The 7,500-nt window shown below is 54.6% G+C and overlaps 2 non-coding genes across 2 annotated transcripts; both read right to left on the reverse strand.

The window, feature by feature from the left end:
* Nucleotides 1-548: 548 nt before the first annotated feature.
* Nucleotides 549-703, reverse strand: LOC124764176. The gene has a single exon (XR_007012734.1). It is a non-coding gene; the product is annotated as a 5.8S ribosomal RNA (ribosomal RNA).
* A 352-nt stretch (nucleotides 704-1,055) lies between these two features.
* LOC124764188 lies at nucleotides 1,056-2,963 on the reverse strand. The gene has a single exon (XR_007012741.1). It is a non-coding gene; the product is annotated as a small subunit ribosomal RNA (ribosomal RNA).
* Between the last annotated feature and the right edge of the window lie 4,537 nt (nucleotides 2,964-7,500).

Here is a 7,500-nt window from a genome sequence, read left to right on the forward strand (position 1 = left end):
TTCGCTATCGGTCTCGTGGTCATATTTAGTCTCAGATGGAGTTTACCACCCACTTGGAGCTGCACTCTCAAGCAACCCGACTCGAAGGAGAGGTCCCGCCGACGCTCGCACCGGCCGCTACGGGCCTGGCACCCTCTACGGGCCGTGGCCTCATTCAAGTTGGACTTGGGCTCGGCGCGAGGCGTCGGGGTAGTGGACCCTCCCAAACACCACATGCCACGACAGGCGGCAGCCTGCGGGGTTCGGTGCTGGACTCTTCCCTGTTCGCTCGCCGCTACTGGGGGAATCCTTGTTAGTTTCTTTTCCTCCGCTTAGTAATATGCTTAAATTCAGCGGGTAGTCTCGCCTGCTCTGAGGTCGTTGTACGAGGTGTCGCACGCCACACCGCCAGCCGGCTGTGCACGCTACCGAGAAAGTACCGGTATGCGAACCGCCAGGCGACGGGCGCGCATCGCACGTTTGAGGAGACGCGGCCGGCCCCACAGGCGGCCGCGACACTCCCAGGTCTGCGAAGCGGGGCAAACGCCGCGCGCTTCAGTATACGTAGCCGACCCTCAGCCAGACGTGGCCCGGGAACGGAATCCATGGACCGCAATGTGCGTTCGAAACGTCGATGTTCATGTGTCCTGCAGTTCACATGTCGACGCGCAATTTGCTGCGTTCTTCATCGACCCACGAGCCGAGTGATCCACCGTCCTGGGTGATCTTTTCTCAAGTTTCCGCCGTCTCTTTCGAGACGGTCGCATAGGCGGGAGTGAGGCGTGTGGCGGCCCCTGTTCCAGCGTTCTGTGTCCAACGGCCTCACGGCCGACGGGCGTCGTACGGCTCCACACCGGAGCGGACAGGCACTCGGGCGAAAGTCATTCAAAACCGGCGCCAGGCGCCAGGTGCCGCAGGCCAGCCGCTCCAGCGCTTCAGCGCTCGTACCACACAACATTGCCGCTAGTTTTGAGAGGCACGCGTGGTTCCGCACGCGGCGCACGGCTACTGCGAGCCGTACAGGTAGCGTGTTGCGCGACACGACACGCACATCGAAAGACATGCAGTCTAGTCGGTAATGATCCTTCCGCAGGTTCACCTACGGAAACCTTGTTACGACTTTTACTTCCTCTAAATGATCAAGTTTGGTCATCTTTCCGGTAGCATCGGCAACGACAGAGTCAATGCCGCGTACCAGTCCGAAGACCTCACTAAATCATTCAATCGGTAGTAGCGACGGGCGGTGTGTACAAAGGGCAGGGACGTAATCAACGCGAGCTTATGACTCGCGCTTACTGGGAATTCCTCGTTCATGGGGAACAATTGCAAGCCCCAATCCCTAGCACGAAGGAGGTTCAGCGGGTTACCCCGACCTTTCGGCCTAGGAAGACACGCTGATTCCTTCAGTGTAGCGCGCGTGCGGCCCAGAACATCTAAGGGCATCACAGACCTGTTATTGCTCAATCTCGTGCGGCTAGAAGCCGCCTGTCCCTCTAAGAAGAAAAGTAATCGCTGACAGCACGAAGGATGTCACGCGACTAGTTAGCAGGCTAGAGTCTCGTTCGTTATCGGAATTAACCAGACAAATCGCTCCACCAACTAAGAACGGCCATGCACCACCACCCACCGAATCAAGAAAGAGCTATCAATCTGTCAATCCTTCCGGTGTCCGGGCCTGGTGAGGTTTCCCGTGTTGAGTCAAATTAAGCCGCAGGCTCCACTCCTGGTGGTGCCCTTCCGTCAATTCCTTTAAGTTTCAGCTTTGCAACCATACTTCCCCCGGAACCCAAAAGCTTTGGTTTCCCGGAGGCTGCCCGCCGAGTCATCGGAGGAACTGCGGCGGATCGCTGGCTGGCATCGTTTATGGTTAGAACTAGGGCGGTATCTGATCGCCTTCGAACCTCTAACTTTCGTTCTTGATTAATGAAAACATACTTGGCAAATGCTTTCGCTTCTGTTCGTCTTGCGACGATCCAAGAATTTCACCTCTAACGTCGCAATACGAATGCCCCCGCCTGTCCCTATTAATCATTACCTCGGGTTCCGAAAACCAACAAAATAGAACCGAGGTCCTATTCCATTATTCCATGCACACAGTATTCAGGCGGGCTTGCCTGCTTTAAGCACTCTAATTTGTTCAAAGTAAACGTGCCGGCCCACCGAGACACTCAATAAGAGCACCCTGGTAGGATTTCAACGGGGTCCGCCTCGGGACGCACGAGCACGCACGGGGCGGTCGCACGCCTTCGGCTCGCCCCACCGGCAGGACGTCCCACGATACATGCCAGTTAAACACCGACGGGCGGTGAACCAACAGCGTGGGACACAAATCCAACTACGAGCTTTTTAACCGCAACAACTTTAATATACGCTATTGGAGCTGGAATTACCGCGGCTGCTGGCACCAGACTTGCCCTCCAATAGATACTCGTTAAAGGATTTAAAGTGTACTCATTCCGATTACGGGGCCTCGGATGAGTCCCGTATCGTTATTTTTCGTCACTACCTCCCCGTGCCGGGAGTGGGTAATTTGCGCGCCTGCTGCCTTCCTTGGATGTGGTAGCCGTTTCTCAGGCTCCCTCTCCGGAATCGAACCCTGATTCCCCGTTACCCGTTACAACCATGGTAGGCGCAGAACCTACCATCGACAGTTGATAAGGCAGACATTTGAAAGATGCGTCGCCGGTACGAGGACCGTGCGATCAGCCCAAAGTTATTCAGAGTCACCAAGGCAAACGGACCGGACGAGCCGACCGATTGGTTTTGATCTAATAAAAGCGTCCCTTCCATCTCTGGTCGGGACTCTGTTTGCATGTATTAGCTCTAGAATTACCACAGTTATCCAAGTAACGTGGGTACGATCTAAGGAACCATAACTGATTTAATGAGCCATTCGCGGTTTCACCTTAATGCGGCTTGTACTGAGACATGCATGGCTTAATCTTTGAGACAAGCATATGACTACTGGCAGGATCAACCAGGGAGCTGCGTCAACTAGAGCTGAGCAGCCGGCCGCCCGGGAGTGTGTCCCGGGGGCCCGCGCGAACACGCAAGCGTCCGCTCAATCATTCTGCAAACAGGAGGAGGCTGAGCTCCCCTGCACAATACACCTCGAAACCCTCTCAGGTCCCGGCGGCGCGCAGCGCCGTCCCAAGTACTTGGTCGGGTTCGAGAGAGGCGCAATCGCCCGGAGTTAGGCGAGTAGACGCTTTCGGTGCGACCACCCGTGCTCCCAACTGAGCTTGCCGCTGCCGACAGAGGCCCGGGAGCGTGCTGTCGTGGCATTGCCGGCGGGAGACAACACGCGCCACCTACGGTGACCGGCAGCTCCAACGCCAGCGCCACAGAAGGACAAAAGCCCCACTTGGGTGCCGAAGCGAACTCTCCCAGCACAGCGCACACGCCAACACATCCGCACAGCTGCGATACAAACCACCAGCGAGAACCGCTGGGGGCGACCGAGCAGCAGACGGCGTCGCGGCGCCGAGCGCCGGGCGGCGGCGCATCCTCAACGCACACAGTCCTCAATCGGACCAGCACACTGCAGATGTCCACCGCGCTTCGCACCGGGCCCGCGAGGACCTACTTTGGCCGCACGGCGCCGCGCGCAGGGTGCGCCGGCGCGCAGCTGCGACGCCTGCCGCGTCCGTCGGCCGGCGCGCCTGCCACTGGCCGCCCCCACCAGCCGGCTGTAGCGCGTGCGCCCACGCACCGCGCGGCCAGCACGCCGGGAGGCGCCCCCTCACCGGCCGGGGACGGTCCCACCCAGCCACCGCCGCGTATCGCTTCACACCCAGATGCCGTTCAGTTTCGTCGGCATGGTGGGTATCGCTGGAACAACCGGTTAGTACCTCAACCTATCGTCGCCATCACCGATTCACCCCTAGCGAGAACAACCGCACCACAACGGGTTACCATTTCTTCATTTGCGTAACTTCACCAGAAAACGTAGGCGTCCATCGCCATTTGCAACTTCAACCATTATTGCATGCCTGTGTCAGGTGTCACGCCACACTACGTCTGCCCACATACACGCAACAAAATGTGCACGCCTAGACAATACGTGGAAGGTGGCCCCCGTACGTATGCGATGTCCATTGCTCGAACGACTGTCAACCGGCTTCTGTAGCATGTCGCAGATATGGAACGCGCTGCACCATGCCATCACGGTGTGTGAGGAGAGACGACTAGGTCCGAATACATCAACAGACAGCTCATGCTGATCGCCATCCACGGCGTCCGTTCCTCCCACACGTCTCTATGGCGTACCACACTGCAATCCAGCTCTCATAGGGAGACGACACGTAGCTGCGTGCACAATATTTGCACTGTATGGTCCGCCGTTTTTGGGCGCAGTCGTTGTACGGTCACACATGTGCCACGATGTATCATTCAGTACATAAGGACGAATGTGCAGTACAGATTGTGGTTCACGCGTACGACATCAGCGGACAGTTGACACAGGCCGCACCACAACGTAGCCTGCGTACGTCGCATGCGAAGGGCATTGAACATGCAAACTTGTCACCAACCACCTTGCGAAGGCAGGGGGCAAGGTGGGGACGTGGGGAGAGGTGGGGGGGGGGGGGGGCGGCATGTACGCCCTGCTGCCATCCACATTACAGTGTACAGCAGGAGCATGTGGAAAGTCAGCAAGACTTGCAAGGTGTTTAACATGAAGCGATACACAGGGGAGCGGGCAGTGCGAGTAGCGAACTATATTGCGAGGGTTGCGGGTGGGCAACACTACACTAATTGAACGAGTCGTATAACAATTACAGAGCAGGTTTAGGCGACAACGTGGGTTACGATAGGCGACAACGTGGGTTACGTTAGGGGACAACGTGGGTTACGTTAGGGGACAACGTGGGTTACGTTAGGGGACAACGTGGGTTACGTTAGGGGACAACGTGGGTTACGTTAGGGGACAACGTGGGTTACGTTAGGGGACAACGTGGGTTACGTTAGGGGACAACGTGGGTTAGGTTAAGGCACAACATGGGTTAGGTTAAGGCACAACATGGGTTAGGTTAAGGCACAACATGGGTTAGGTTAAGGCACAACATGGGTTAGGTTAAGGCACAACATGGGTTAGGTTACGGCACAACATGGGTTAGGTTAAGGCACAACATGGGTTAGGTTAAGGCACAACATGGGTTAGGTTAGGGGACAACATGGGTTAGGTTAGGGGACAACATGGGTTAGGTTAGGGGACAACATGGGTTAGGTTAAGGCACAACATGGGTTAGGTTAGGGGACAACATGGGTTAGGTTAAGGCACAACATGGGTTAGGTTAGGGGACAACATGGGTTAGGTTAGGGGACAACATGGGTTAGGTTAAGGCACAACATGGGTTAGGTTAAGGCACAACATGGGTTAGGTTAAGGCACAACATGGGTTAGGTTAGGGGACAACATGGGTTAGGTTAGGGGACAACTTGGGTTAGGTTAGGGGACAACATGGGTTAGGTTAAGGCACAACATGGGTTAGGTTAAGGCACAACATGGGTTAGGTTAGGGCACAACATGGGTTAGGTTAGGGCACAACATGGGTTAGGTTAGGGCACAACATGGGTTAGGTTAGGGGACAACATGGGTTAGGTTAGGGGACAACATGGGTTAGGTTAGGGGACAACATGGGTTAGGTTAGGGGACAACATGGGTTAGGTTAGGGGACAACATGGGTTAGGTTAGGGGACAACATGGGTTAGGTTAGGGGACAACATGGGTTAGGTTAGGGGACAACATGGGTTAGGTTAGGGGACAACATGGGTTAGGTTAGGGGACAACATGGGTTAGGTTAAGGCACAACATGGGTTAGGTTAAGGCACAACATGGGTTAGGTTAGGGGACAACATGGGTTAGGTTAGGGGACAACATGGGTTAGGTTAGGGGACAACATGGGTTAGGTTAAGGCACAACATGGGTTAGGTTAGGGGACAACATGGGTTAGGTTAAGGCACAACATGGGTTAGGTTAGGGGACAACATGGGTTAGGTTAGGGGACAACATGGGTTAGGTTAAGGCACAACATGGGTTAGGTTAAGGCACAACATGGGTTAGGTTAAGGCACAACATGGGTTAGGTTAGGGGACAACATGGGTTAGGTTAGGGGACAACTTGGGTTAGGTTAGGGGACAACATGGGTTAGGTTAAGGCACAACATGGGTTAGGTTAAGGCACAACATGGTTAGGTTAGGGGACAACATGGGTTAGGTTAGGGGACAACATGGGTTAGGTTAAGGCACAACATGGGTTAGGTTAGGGGACAACATGGGTTAGGTTAAGGCACAACATGGGTTAGGTTAGGGGACAACATGGGTTAGGTTAGGGGACAACATGGGTTAGGTTAAGGCACAACATGGGTTAGGTTAAGGCACAACATGGGTTAGGTTAAGGGACAACATGGGTTAGGTTAGGGGACAACTTGGGTTAGGTTAGGGGACAACATGGGTTAGGTTAAGGCACAACATGGGTTAGGTTAAGGCACAACATGGGTTAGGTTAAGGTACAACTGGGTTAGGTTAAGGTACAACATGGGTTAGGTTAGGTTACACGTTGTTGTAAGGAAAGGGTGTGGGGGGGGGGGGGGGGCGGGGCGGCAGGTTCGTTGATAGTGATTATAGTAAGTGAATGCTTGTGACATGATGAGATTTGTCACGTCAGGATGCACCTTTGGCTTATTAGAGGCGGCGCTCCAATTCTATGCTTGTGTCAGACCTGTGTCTTTGACTCATGTCATTGTTTGTGCGCTGTGACAGGAGGTACTATTGTGATGTTGGGTGCACCGTTGTATAGGACATGTGTGGGTGTTGGTGCCTTATCTGCGCAATGGTGGATGTCGAAAGGGTGGGATATTCTATTTTCCGCATGGACCTCCTGGTCTGGTTGTGATAGTGTGGATTGTGTAATGTGGCGGAGAGGATGCACTGGATGTTGTTCCATGCTGGTGCTTACATATTGTATGTGCGCCTGTTAGAAGCAGAGAGTGGTGCGTGATCAGAGTGTCTGGCTGACGTGTGGTTCCCATTGTGGGCAGACTCTTTCAGCATGTATACGGACAGTTGTATATATTTTCTGTAGTTTGATGGCTCTGCATTGATTACTAATCAGCGCCGTGTGTACGGGTAATCTGGTTCCAGTCCACAATGTTCTATCTGTGTACATTAGTGACAAAGACTCCCCCCATGCAGTGGGGCTCGGTCTGTTATAACTCTTCCGCGTAATATATTTGCCCCACGTTTTTGCGAGTGCGAAGTGCGAGTGCAACGCGCATGGGGACCGACATGCTGATGGCTCGGTATCGGACGCCGTACAGTGAGCAACGCGATCGCGTCTCTCGCTCGTAAGTGGTACAGGTCGCGGCTCATGTATAGGGACAGCGGGAATGTCGCATATTGGAAATAACTCTTCATGAAACGCAAGTTATAGGGGTGGATTGCACTTTACGAGTGCGGGAAACGTCCGCCGTTCATCCGCTGGAGGTGCGCGTTTGGCGGTTGGGGTGGTCCACGAACGGGT

The sequence above is a fragment of the Schistocerca piceifrons genome, unplaced genomic scaffold (assembly GCF_021461385.2).
Source record: "Schistocerca piceifrons isolate TAMUIC-IGC-003096 unplaced genomic scaffold, iqSchPice1.1 HiC_scaffold_63, whole genome shotgun sequence".
NCBI classification, from domain to species: domain Eukaryota; kingdom Metazoa; phylum Arthropoda; class Insecta; order Orthoptera; family Acrididae; genus Schistocerca; species Schistocerca piceifrons.